The 14,185-nt window shown below is 38.7% G+C and overlaps 1 long non-coding RNA gene across 1 annotated transcript in view; it reads right to left on the bottom strand.

Annotated features, from left to right (window-relative positions):
- Nucleotides 1-13,457, bottom strand: part of LOC104698441 — a 147,017-nt gene extending 133,560 nt beyond the window's left edge. Inside the window, exons 1-2 of the long non-coding RNA XR_753329.4 lie at nucleotides 13,017-13,457; nucleotides 11,727-11,890 (exon numbers count right to left, since the gene is read on the bottom strand). This is a non-coding gene — a long non-coding RNA (uncharacterized LOC104698441). The remainder of the gene's footprint in view (nucleotides 1-11,726; nucleotides 11,891-13,016) is intronic.
- Between the last annotated feature and the right edge of the window lie 728 nt (nucleotides 13,458-14,185).

Consider the following 14,185-nt stretch of genomic DNA (forward strand, 5'->3'; position numbering starts at 1 on the left):
ATTCAGTGGGCTTTGGCTCATGTCCATCAGCTAAACGCTTTCTCTGGCAAGTCTACAGAGTGATTCAGCCCCAAACTGCTCAGCACAGCCAATTTCAAAAGTCCTATTCATATTCTAAAAAAGGCAACTGGACGTCATTCCACAGTCCCAGTTGCACAATTGTCTCCAAACAGGTGGCAGAAACAACATCCGTCACTGGCCAGAATAGCACAGAAAGTCTGGAGTCTGTGCTAGAGCAAGATTTTACATCTAACACTCATCCTATAGAACCAGTTTGATATTTTCCATTGAGATTACTCTCTTTAAAGCACTGGTCAAGCTTTTTATTTTTTCTTTTTTTTTTTTTCCTGATTTCACTGCAGAACGAATATATTCATCTCCTCTTGCAGGAAATCACATTAGCATGTGGAACTGATACAGCAAACAGTAGCAGGCATGGTAATATACTTGGGGGGCTTTCCATTATGGCAGGAAGAAAGATTCACAGAAATTAAATTACCATTTTTAGATAAAGGTATTAGTAATAGTACTTTGGACAAACGAGATTGCAGTACATCTCACAGAATAGGGATTTCTGTGGAAAGAAAAGCAGATATTTTTACAACTTACCCAGGAAGGATGCAAATCAATAGCTATAAAAATACATTATTTGGCCCCTGTTTTGCAGAGCTTTTTAAAAAGATTCTGTTTCCCCACAACTCCCAGGGAATTTAAGGGAAAGAAAGAAATTCATATTTTACCAATCTGATGGGGGAAAGATCAAAAATTAACAGGAAAACATTTAAATATTGACTATTGACACTTCTACAATGACATTTTTAAAATTGAAAGGCTTGTTTGGACAAGGTGTTTATTTCAATATTTTCCCAAATGAAATTTTTACTGTTCCTTTCAAAATAACATTTTTATGCTTTAAAACAATCCAGATGACAATGAAAAGATGTTGAAGGTCCCACAAAATTAATACAAGGTTTTGAATTTAGCTTAAAATTTGAGTAGTTTCTCTTCTGCTGGACTCACATCTCACCTTCTCTCTGGCTTTTCAGATTTGGGCCAATTAACAAAATTATCTGTTATTTAGACATGTTGTTTGAACAATGACATAGGGTGAGCCTGCAATGTGGTGGTACTGCCAGAGAACAGGCAATATCTTGGCAAGGGAAAAGCTCTCCTTGTGAGAACAACACTGCTGAATTCCCTGTTGCCTTGCACTTGTTGGAAACAGTCTATGCAGGGACAATGCCTGTAGCACACCTTCTCTCTCTCAGGGCAGTATTCTTTAGCCATTTGCAACCACTGGAAACACTACAGGACAGTACATCATCAGGCCCCGTGGGTCCACATCGTAGGAAAATTATGGGTATTTTCTTATAGCACAAGGCTGTTCTAGAGACTCCTTGATGAGATAAAGTAAAGAATAAAAGTGACTTTCCAAAGAAATAGAAGACCAAGTTTTCATCACCAGTGAAGAAAATTTGGTCATGCTTTACAGCATCAAAAAGTTCAGAGAGACTTCAGTAGGAACAGGATTTTAAGAGAGTGTGCACCAGTCTCCCTACAGACAACTTATTTCCTTTTGTCTTGAACTTAATGTGGGAAGTCTTTTTGCTTGCCTTTTTTTTGGTCTTTTTTTTAAAGTTTTGGGCAAAGACATAAGAAGGAAATCTCTGTTCTGTAGTAATAGGTACATGTAGGAACTTGTTGAGGAAGAAGAAGTGAAGTGCATTCCTACTGGCATTTCTCAGTTGCAGTTTCACTGTTCACATACCTCAAGCAGGAAAAAATAAAGGATCATATAAGTATTCCCACTGGCACTCTTTGTCATTTCTTACCAAGAAAAGTGTCTTGAAGACCTTGCCTCGTGTTTGATGCAAAAATCCAAAATTCTTTGTGTGATAAACACTCATATTTAGTAGAGATTACTACAAGCCTTTCCAAAGGAAGAGGAAAAAAGAAATAAAAAAACCCCAAACTAAACCAAACCAAAAAGCAAACCAAAACCAAACAAATCCCCTCACAAACAAACACAAAAAAAAAAAAAACCAAAAAAAAAAACCAAAAAAAACCAAACCAAACAAACCAGGAAGGGAACATGTCACTCAGCAATGCTCCAAATACTCCCAACTTGAGCTCTGCTACAGCTTGGTTAAATTAAAACAATGGGGTAGATCTGAAAATTGCTTCATTTTTTCCATTCCTCTTCCCTCCTCTTTGTTTGGCAGGAGAACAGGCGAGCAGAAAAATTTCCCCTGGTGAACTGTAACCTGCGTTTGATAGTGAGGCCAAATTATACAACTGAATCAACATACTTTGATCTCTAACTATCACTTTCTATCTTTTCATCACACATAACCCATTCAGCTGTCCTCTCTGATTTTCTCCCATTCTCCTTTAAACACACCCATTTGCAAGCTGCTGTGGAGTGCTGACCTTGTCTTCAAGATCCCCAACCTGACAAAAGCTACATTAACCCTGCCAAGGGAGAAGGACAAGGGCAGGTTGTGCAGGTTTGCTTTCCCAGGCGAATCTAGACGTACAAGAAATTTATAACTGAGAAGTTTAAACATGTTGTAAGAATATAAATATGCTGTATATATATAAAGTACTATATATGCTCACATAGTATGTCCTAACAGGAACACTTGCAAAATGTTTGGCAAACAACCAAATGGTATTAAAAAGCTGTCTTTCCTCACTCCACATTGTAATGTTTCAGTTCCTTATTGTTAAATGAAATGAATACACCCAATAACAAGGGTTGAAAGGGAAAGGTGTGCTGCAGAGCCTCCCTAAGCAGGAGCTAGATCTGTAGAAAATTAATATCTGAGTAATAAAACACTTTGGTTTTTTAATCAAAGCAGATTATTCATTTTTGCTCCAAAATGAGTGTGTTTTCTGTGTTTTTTTTCACAAGTGAGAACTCGTTTTTCCTCTTGAAAATCTGAGGAAGATGCATTTCAGGAACCCCTCCAAGCAAGTCTAAATGCAATGGTTTGGAAATCTTCCCTGATTCTTCTTGCAGTTTAGTTTGGCTGATATGAAAAAAAAAAATACGCATCTTTTTCATGCAGAGATTGACCTACATGCCTAATTTTACCATTTGTAAAGTCAGAAGATTAAATATGTACACGAATCTTCAAGGAGGTGAGGCCTAACAAACTTTTGATAGAAAAACAGAGGAATATGTGTGATTGTGAAAGACATCTTTTCTCTCTAGATACTATAAAAGCTAAGTGCAGTCTGCAGCAGCTTACAGATTAATTATCAACTACACACTAAGTTTTTCATTCCTTTCCTCCTTTATTCCTTCTAGCTGACAGCTGGTAGTTTTACTTTGTTCTTGCTTTGAGAGTGCCTATACTTTACTGGTAATAAGTCCTTTCAAATAATGCTTGGATTTCCTTGCAGAACAGAGTGTCTTCCAATCAATCCCATTTCATCTGTCAGAGAGTCCAGAGATTTTCAACAACTCACTTTGAGTAGATTAGAGTAGCAGATATACCCTTGAAGACTTCTCTTGGAGAGGGCAGGCCTGCTCTGGAGCACTTAAAGCTCAAAGGCAATTACCACATATTTCCAGAAGAAACTCTGACTTGGTGGCACAAAGGTACACTACCACACTGGTGTGAAAAGGCATTCTGGATAATTAAAAAAGTAAAATTAAAAAAAAATCCAAAAAACATTCTGTGTTGTTGGGTTGGGTTTGGATTGTTTGGGGTTTTTTTACTGGACACTAGAAGTTACACTTTTCCGACATTTTTTCTTTGGAAATGAACTACCCAAATGCATTGTTTATGAAGAAGACTATGAAATGCTTTGTGGAGTCCAGCAGATAAGATACTGTAATATAGTATCTCTCTATATATATAGATCTCCTGGTGTAAATAGGTTAAATTTCCATAGTGGCTGCACTTGAAAGTCAGTCCTACAGTGGATGTTGAATCTCACTCCTGACAAATAGAAAATATACATCGAATGCCATGCACCTCTGACAGACCCTGGTTGGGAGACAAAACTCAAAATGAATGTAGAGAATAGGGCCTGATCCATTGAAGCAAGTCTGTGTACATCTTAGGAAACTAACTTTATTTCAGGTATTCACATTAAAACAACACGAAATGCTAAAGTAGAATTAGCATCAAAAGCACAGGAAGGATCAAACAACCAGCTATGCTTATAACCCAGTTATTAATATAACAGCTTCAGTGCTTCAAAGAAACCTGCAGCAGAATGAAATGGAACTTGGAATGAGCTCAGGCTGCAGTTCAGACCTCAAAAGACCATCACTACGTCACCCTAAAAAGAGAGTTGGACCCACCTTGTGCTTCACTTCAGCAACCCCAGATGTCAAAAGAGTCACTTAAAACATTATAAAAGGTAAAGATGGTTGAGAGGACTAATAAAAGTGCAAATGGAAATGTCAAAAAGTTCACAAAATATGAGCAATAGAAATGAATCCAGAAAGTCATTCAGTCAGAAGGTTAGAAAGCATGGCTCGGGAGAATTATGAATGCTAACGTGCCACTGAAAAATGTGAGGCAAATCTTTTTATACATAATTGGGCAGAAATGAAGATAAAAGAGCCCATGTAGAACAGAGGGAATGACCTAAGTTCTCACTGAAAAAAAAAAAGGATCAAGGTTAATCTACTGCTGGTATCTGAAATGTGAAGAAGCAAGAGAAATTGTAACCTGGATTATTTTATCAGGGGTGGGATCACTCAGGAGATGAACACAATCACCACACAAATATAGTGTCTGTTATGAGACATGCCATAATTAGAAAAACAAAATTCAATAACCAGGGTCCCACCAGGGGGTACTTAACCATTCAAAATGGTATACAAAGAAAGAGCAATGTTTAACAAGAAAACCAGTTTATTTGTCTTCTTTATCAGCCTCAGCACATATTATGCAGACACAGACTTGGGCAAATTCAGTATTGGCTAGCATATTATACTATTACCATTCTTTTCCAAGAAATACATTTTTAAAATAACCCACTAACTATGCATCAGTTAATTTGGGATCCCGTATATATTAAGTAGGCGCTTAAGCTTTTATGTCAGCACTGTTCTGCACTTTAATCTTTTCCCACTGAAGCTCCTGTTTTGAACATCCTGTCCTATTCCCAAAAAATTAAAATGCTTGCAGAGGCCATTGCCTTTAGTTGCCTCTGGCCATTCAGCTTCTCGTGTGGCCAAGGTCTTGAAGCCTCAAGTTTGAGAAATTGAAATGCAGTAACCTACACTTTGTAAAACAACTGAAATTTGCCATGAATAATTGGCCTTTGGGGAGCTCAGCTCAATCTGTGGCATATTCCACCCCTTTGCCCTCCTTCCCACTGACCCCTGAGCACTGAAGAGAAGCAAAACACATATTTGAAATGTATTAATAGGAAGAAAGTCCTACATCAGAGACTATTGTGTGTAAGTTGTAGGAAAGCTAGCTCCCCATTAAGCTTAAGGCATTGACAAAGCAAGTGAATGTTAACAGGCAGAATGTTCAATAACTGAGAAACAGTAAGGCCTGGTAGATCACTCAAATCAAGGAAAACCACTTTATTAACAGATATTAAAAGGACCAAGATACATTTTGTGGTAGGTAAAACCTAAAGAATCAGAGAGCTAAGAACCACAATGCCTTGGAAAGCTGTATGCTCGTGAAATACTGGATGCACATATTCATGCTCCTGAGCTCCTGGAGTTGCAGGGATGGGGCCTAAATACGAATTTAAATTTCATGCTCTAACTCTTGCAGAAATAAAGTTAGACAAATTGTCAGAAAGGTCGAGCAAGTTTCATGTGTTCTGATACTTTAACTTATTTTATCCTTACAGCAGATACATCTATACACACACACACACACACACAAAAGAGCTCTGTGAGATGACAATCAAAGAATAAAAATACTTCTTCTGAACTGTGGAAGCAAAAGTTCTATTGTAATTCACTTGAGGTTTTGGGAGAGCAGTTCATGGGTGGTTAATATTTTGCCTGACTCACTGAGAAGAACTAATAAAAGTAAAAGCTGTGCAGCTGCTCCTTCTAATCTGAAAATAAATCACAAAGGCAGGCACAAACAAAAGGCAGGTGAGTTCTCAACTGAACGATTAGGAGGAGGATGAATGAGGGGGGAAAATAGGTAAAGTAATCCACCAACTTCTTCAACAAAATTTAATCAGAAAAGTGGTTTAGAAAGGGGCCGCAAATCTACTGAAAACAAAGTTTCAAATAACAAACACCAATAAAAGTACAAAATAAATAATAGCCTCAAGGCCAAAGTCTAGAGATTAGCAGAGCAATCAAAATGAGCCAGAAAAAAACAATCATAAGTCTGCGAAGCAGTCTGTCAAGAAAAGAGCTCTCAAAACCAGATTTAGGGAACAAGCTCTGTAGAGGGAATGGTCGAAGGCTGACTGATAGAGCCAATATTTCCACCCCAGCTGGGATTTCTTGGTGAGTGCCAACCTCATGAAAAAAAAAGACTCTTCCTAAAAATCAAGTACACATTGCAAGGATAAGGGATCATAAGGAACAGATCAAAAATTTGCTGCCATAATCTCAGCATTAAATAGAGCTATTCCCTCTTGGCACTGAAAAATTTTAGTGACATTGACTTGTGTTTACTCTTAGGGAATATACTGGAGCTGTACTGGGGGATACGGTACACATTAGTCCAAGTGACAATAATCAATACACCTTTGGCATACAGTCAATCAAAATACACACTGAGATTCAGCAGCCTTGCCCTGACTGTGGATCTGGGTACTTATTTGAGACAAAGTCTGCAAAATATCCCCTTTTAATCTTCTGCATCCTCCTAAATCGATGAGATTTGGAGGCTACTACAGCTCTCAGACAATTGGGGATTTATATTCTGAGGATTAAAATGTCACAATGTGATCATTTGGTCATACAAGACCCTTGCCTGCAAGATCATAACAGCCTCAACAGTAATATTTCAGAATATTTCCAGCCCTTGAATGTAGACTGTTGGCAAGTTGAATTTTATAATTGCACATGAATGTTCCAAAATTTAACTATAAAAAAAATAACAAATTTCTGCCATATATTAAAAAACCTGATCTCTTTTTTTGCCAAAATATTTATTCTGGTAAATATGACTTTCACCACTTACTCTTTTTACAGAGGGACCCTGTCGCAAATCTCCTGTTGCACTCTCCCTGCTGAGACAGGCTGTTGCCACATTTGGCAGGGGAAAGCCCCAAACTTGCGAAGTCTGTGCGTATTCTGAACTTTCTGGTGACAAACTTCGGCACTGAGGTTAGCAGAACTAATGACATGCATGAAGATGAGTGCACATCTAATCAAGTATTTGCAGGGTCAGACGCCATTATGATATTATAAACACAGGATCATTTAACAGAGAGACCAGAAACTTTTCTTTGTGTCAGAGGAATAAATCCCCTACTGTTTTAAAGCTCCTGAACAAATAGGGGTTTCATATTTGTCTGTGTCTGCTGTCTATTTTGGATCTTTGTCATTTACCCTGGCCCACATTTAGGCCTGGAGCAGCTGAGAGAAAAGTCTGGATGTGTTTATTTTTTTATTGCCTATGGAATCAAGCCACGAGATAGTCCTGTCTGAAAGGAAACTAACCCTGATTGCACGACTGATGGGATTGTAGTGTAAAAAAAAAAAGTCCATTTTAAAGTTTACCCAAGAGCAGTGTCTCTTCAAGTAGTGTGACCCTGTGGCTTCATTTAACATTTCTAGGACGGAGTCTGCAAGGTTAATGTGTTAAGACAGTAAAAACTTTCCCTGTGCCTTGGGCACATCACTTCTATTCACCAAGGCAAATAACACCCCACCTACAGCAGCCTGCCCAGAAGCGCAAATGCTGCACAGCAACAAGCCTCCGTTTCTTCCCGTCTCCTTGTCTCCTTGAGACTGACATTGCCTGGGTGCTGAATAGCCTGGTGGGAAGAGTTCAATGCGGGGTTTGCACTTTCCCAGCCATTAGCCAGCTGCCACCGCATTTCATTATCTTAGAGGGTGCTTTTATACATCAAAGGCACTTCCAAACAGTGAGATGAAGTGGAAGTAACTGAGCCTGGTCCACGTTGCAAGTTGTAGTATTATTTATTGTCGTTATTTTTTGCGCCCATCTCATGCCATCTGGCCCGCTAACTGTAAAGGCTGGTGATGGAAAAAAGACCCAACACACCCCTCTCAATTTCTTGGAGTGAATCCTGCTGAACAACTAGGCCTCGGAGCAACTGCCTGTTGTTATCAGGACTCTTCATTGTTTTGCACAGGGAACCCTCTAAAAAGCAAGGGGAAAAAAACAAAGGTAGCAGACAGGATCTCATGTGAAAACAAAGTAAGCAGAGCATGAAAAGCGTCACCGAGATGGCTTTTACTTGCTTTCTTTCTGGTGTAGCCAAGAAATAAGGAGTTGAAAAAGATTTTCTTTCAGTCTTCTAAAGAAGTTTCCTGTGAACAAACCAAGGTAGTGGGTTTTGCATAAGATTGCCTAAAATCACTGTTCAGCTGTTTTAACTTACTTCAGCTTTTGTCTTATTATGGCTTTCTTTTAATGACAAAAGCCCATATGGCTGGTGATTCATTGTACTTCTCCAGTGTTTGAAACCTTCTTTCCATTACTGGAAATCTCTAATTGATATATTCACAAAATCTTTAGAATTACATTAAAGGGTGAGAAAAAGTGAAATCTCTCTATGTGTCACAGACTGCTTGTGAGTGGTTTAAACAAGAGTTGTCAGTGGAAGTATGACTAAGCTGCACTCTTACATAGTGGCTTGGTTTTACAGTCCACGAAATAAACTACAGCAGATTTCTACTTTGTGCCTGCCTGCCACCCAAATGCCCTGCTGCCAGGAAAATAAGCTCAACAAGAAATGCTCAAACTTTCATACTGACCTTTTATGACACAGATATTTTGTCTAAGGATTTCTTTTCCTTTCCTTTAAACACTAACTTGAGACTTTGGAAATACAATAGTTTGATGGTGAGTGAGTGAGGGCAATTGATTGTGCAATGTTAAGGTACTATGTCTTAAAAAATGTCCACTTGCAGAACATTAGTTCTCTTTTTTTATAAATCACAACGTTTTCCAGTTTTGTTTGCTTACCATGAAACTGAGCATCTGCTATAGTGAATTCTTGTATCAAAGGCTCTGATTATGTAAACCAAGTCACATAGCTAAAGCTTTTGCTCATACAGTTTCTAAAGGTGACTGTGCATAAAGAATAGTTTGCAGCATCAGGGTCACAAATTTGGGTGTCCTTTAGTAGACTTGATGAACTTAATTTGAGACTGGCACAAATAGGAGCTGAGTACAAGACAATTAATTTGGTCCTAAAATTTCTTTCTAGTTTGCACTCAGTGCAGATGACCTGTAGCTGTGAAATATCTCCCTGTAAGCTAACAACTAGATTGTTATCCAAGACTGACTTGGAAACAGTAGTCAGAGAAAGCAAGCTACTGGCAGCCAACATCAAAAACAAAAATCCCTGACCTTGACTGTACTTAACACAAAAGCCCTTTTCCTGCTGTTTTACAATGAATGAACGAACGAGAGCCAGCAAATTATATAGCAGACACTTTCTTCTGAAAAGATAAAGTAAATCTCTTTTATTTCTATATACAATCTGCTGCACAAGCACAAAGACAGGAAGCAATATTGGGAAATTCTTAAAAATATGATTTGTGCTGGATAGAGTCTCTTCCTTCTCCTTTATATCACTTGAACAAATAGTGAGCCAAGAATTTCCTGAACTTTTGCAATTTGCTTGGAAAATGTATTCTCCCTTCCCTGCTACTTCTTTATGAAGAACAAGTTTATTCCTAGTGGTAGGGTTTGAATTTCACTTAAAACCGCATCTTATATACTCTACTCCATCTCTGCTCCTGCCATCCTGGCTTTCTTTGTAATGGGATTGAACAGGTGCTGCGACACAGCTTTATTTTCAAGCTGCACCCAGATAATCTTCCCCATTTTAGAGCATGGCAGGCAACCCTTCTTGGGCAACCAACCTTGCACCACACAAACGGAGAGAACAGTCACAAATAAATAAGTCCTTTGCTCAGTTTTAGAAATATGAGCAAGTCAGATGTATCCAGTAAGTCTTCACCAGACCAATTTGTGTAGTACCTCAAATGAGCTGTCCACAGGAGGCCTAAGGCTCACGGGACAGACATTTTTATGCAGATGAACTAGGAACTGCCAAAAGCAATATGGCCAAAGCAAGTAGGTTTCCCATCTGTTTCAGGCAATAGGATGGCACCTCTTTTGTCATTTCAATGAACATTTATTCCCCATTCAGGACCAAATGGGTAAAACAGGGCCCCGTGATAGGCTGGACAGGCAGCATTTTACCCCAGCGGCCCCACAAGCTGTCATTTGGGCTATGGCACCTGGACAAGACACTGCTCAGGGAGGCAGCATGCAGTGTCTTCTGCAGAGAGGTGGGCAGCCAGCACAACCCCGCTCTACCAGGGTTTGGGGGAGGGAAACAGTGGAGTAGCATGAAGCTGCAGGGCACAGTGCATGGAACAGACCAGGGAGTAGAGGGAAAGGCTCCAGGAGGGGCTTGTTCCCTGGAGAGGTGAGTACTTGGTCTTGGCATTACATTCATCTGGGGGGAGAGGTTAATTTCACCCTCTGATAAACTGGATCAGGGAAAAACTCACTTAATTAGCCTTCAGGCTCAGTTCCTCACCTGATGAAAGCAGGACCATCTTTCACTGTCCCACTGGAGCAGAGCAGCAGCTGAGGATGTGTCCCCCAGTGCTTACTGCCCTCCTGCAGGGTCTCCCCTGGCAGCGAAGCCCTCAGACCCTCTGCCTGCTTGTGCTATGGGCAGGTGCACACTGAGGGCAGACTGCAGCTTGCCCAAAAACAGCTCCCCTGGAGAGCGTGGTCCTCTCCAGCCTTCACCTCCCCTTTGCCATTCTGCCCGGCTGTCATATGGATGCTTTTCTTTGCCAGCTGGTTTGGAGCAACCCAAACTGCTACTACAGCAAGGCTCTGGAGCAGTAGGAAGGAGAAAGGCAATTGGATCTGGCATTTCCTCGCTGATATTGGGAAAACAGGACGGAATTAGAAAGAGAAAATGCAAACTGTGCTGCAGTCACAGGTTACCTATAGATCTTCCAGGAGAAAGGGGAATGTGCAAACACACTGCAGCTCTCAGGATTCCCTGTCAAAGCATGTAGCACCCCTGGCTGAGAACTGCTCAACCAGGGCCTGATGGTCAGAGGTAAACGGGATTTTAAATGCTGTACCCCATTCACCAAAACAATTATAATAGTAACTCCCATGAGAAAATGTATTTCCCCTGCTTCAGAGTATCTTTAAATACCATGACAGCAAAGACTAAAGATAATAATAGTTCTCACTTTGTTTCAGATATGGTAAACTAAAAGAAGCTTTCTTTAAATTTATATTTCATTAAAGGTCACCGTGAATTATGACTCTCTTCTGAACTGCTCAGCTGTTACCATGCAGGGTCACTGTCTGGACAACCCTCCCAACACACCAACAGCTAATGAGCAATGACAATAAGTTATGAGGCACAATTCAAGGAAACAAAAAACAAAAATGGAAGGATATGAATTCTACAGAGCACACACAAAAAAAATGGGTGGGATGCTCGTTTCCTCAAATTGTGTATCAACTTCATAAGTTAGCAACAAATTATCCCCCATTAAAGGATGAGGGTATCATCTTACATCCCACCTTTGTGTTCTTTTTCCAGCACTCTGCTGTAGATCCAGATCTCTGCTTCATCTGTTTGAAGAACTGTAATCTTTTTACATATTTTGAAACATGGAGTATTGTTGCTGACATGATTCACATGCTGGTCTCCCAGCACAGAAAATCAACAGATCACTTCAAAATATCTGAAAAAAAAAAAAGGAATCACGGCGCAGATGTACACTAACATGCTCAAATGATAGTGCTTGAACTATATTTAGCAAGACAACAAATAAAGGATGAATTACAACACCATGAAAACAAAACAGATTTTTCATACAAAACCTTGCAGCTGCTTTCAGACAGGATTAATCTGCATTCCTGAATGAGATATTTCTAGTATTTTATTTAAAAGCTCTGGGTTTAGTTTCTTGTTACTTCATTGTATCATTTCCCCAAAAAGAGCAACACTTCTTTTTTCTTTTTTTTTTTTTTGTAACCTAAGAAATACATTTTAACCCAGTTGTTTAGTTTGCATGTTATCATTGCTGTCTTCTGCTTTCAATATGATACACACAGTAGCTAAAAATGCTGTTGTACTGTTACACTGTATGCAGTACACAGTGTACCAAGTGCATGTTTATTCTTAATCCCTAGCAGTTCTCAGTCACTAGCTAACAAAACACAGCTCTATTTTTTGGTTGGTTGGTTTTTTTTAAGGGAAAAATATGGAAAATCCTGTATCCATTTTAAGAAAGTATTTTCTCCTCTGGTATCAAAAGATTTGAAACATTGGCAAGATGCAGGGTTTCCATAGCACAATGAGAAGTGACTCTATATAAAAATACTGATTTACAGATCAAATTTATACATCTTTTGCTTCACAAATATGGAATTGCAAGGCAAAACAAATGTGTTATATCTGTAAGGTGGCTTTTTCTGAGGAAATATTTTTGTGTTTATGAGACACTAAATTTATGTTACTGTAAAACAGATTACTTAAATATCTCCTCACAGCAAAATACATGGTTTTTTTAGTTTTTTTACATCAAATACACACTCTTTATATGATGAAGAGTTGCAGAGGAATATAACAAGCATGGATTTATGTTAAAAGACAAAATAGCAAACGTGATATAGTATTTGTCAAGACAAAGCAAAATAAATTAATATTTTTTCAATTGTTAGAATTTCACAAATTAGATGAAAATTCAGAGTTAATCAAATCTAAAAAGAAATGAAACTGAAAGAGGTTGCTCTTTCAAAGAAAAGCAAAGAAAACTTAGTTTGACAATGTTAAATAGATAGCTGGGATCTGCTGGGAATATATACCTTGGTTTTGTCTGATTGACCTCATATCATTGCTATGGTGCATAACTACACCTGACAGGCCATTGATTGTCAGTATGTAAAGCAGATCCTTGGGGAAATAACTTGGCAGAGAGCAGCTTCCTGTGCTTTTCACATTCCCACAGCAAAAATACAAGTCCCTACTCCAGTATTCATCGCATATAGAGAAGAAAGAAAGAAAAACAATGCCCTTACAAAAGGCTTTATAAATGACAAAGATGGTTAGCAACTGCCTCACATGTCAATTAACAGATTCCAGGCTCAGATCACAAATATGAGAGAATAATATTGATTTCAAATTTCAGAATGAAAAAAGCAATACATTTTTTCTCTCTTCAGCCCAGCTTTCACTCCACAACTCAAATAACTTTAACACTTTTCATGTTCAGTCCTGCTTGATAATTTTGCCACAAGTATGCAGCACACACACACGTGCACAATAAAAAACCCCACAGATTAGAATGCTGTTTATTCTGCTGCCACAAAAGCAATTTTACTCTACTTTGTGTGACCAAATGTACCATAATGTTTTCATCAGCAAGTTAAAGAGAGTATGCCTAATGGCTTATACAGTCCTACTACACAAGAACCCTATTCAAACATTTGCTCAAGTCATGCATGGCTTTAGTCACATGCATAATAGCCTGCAGACAAAAGACACAAGAGACAAGGAGGGCTTTATGTATCAAACTGAAAGTAGTATTTCCCTGTGCTGATACTACGTAAACATCAGAGAACTGCAGGATATCATATTAACATGATTTTTTATCAGGGAAAAGGAAAGATAAATCAATGCCTATAACTACAGTACCCGTGTCTGGAAAGAACAAACACATAGTCAAAAATGATAATGAGAAATTTAGATGCCAACAAAAAAAAAAAACCAAAAAACCCAAAAAAAACACCAACAAACAAAACCAATTGTTTTTACATGTTTACAATAAACTAAACTATATTACTTAATACAGATTAATCGAAAAGCCTTTTTGTCAGGATATAAAAGAGCCATCCTTTGGGGTTTTTATTAGCTAGATGGACATGCTCACAAATTCAGGAAGAGACATGAATTTCTATTACCTTCCTATATTGAGAGTGTTCACTGATAGCATACTCCAGTGCCCAATGTCTGCATCAAGCCTTGCCCATTAGCA

Source organism: Corvus cornix, chromosome 1A (assembly GCF_000738735.6).
Source record: "Corvus cornix cornix isolate S_Up_H32 chromosome 1A, ASM73873v5, whole genome shotgun sequence".
NCBI lineage: Eukaryota > Metazoa > Chordata > Aves > Passeriformes > Corvidae > Corvus > Corvus cornix.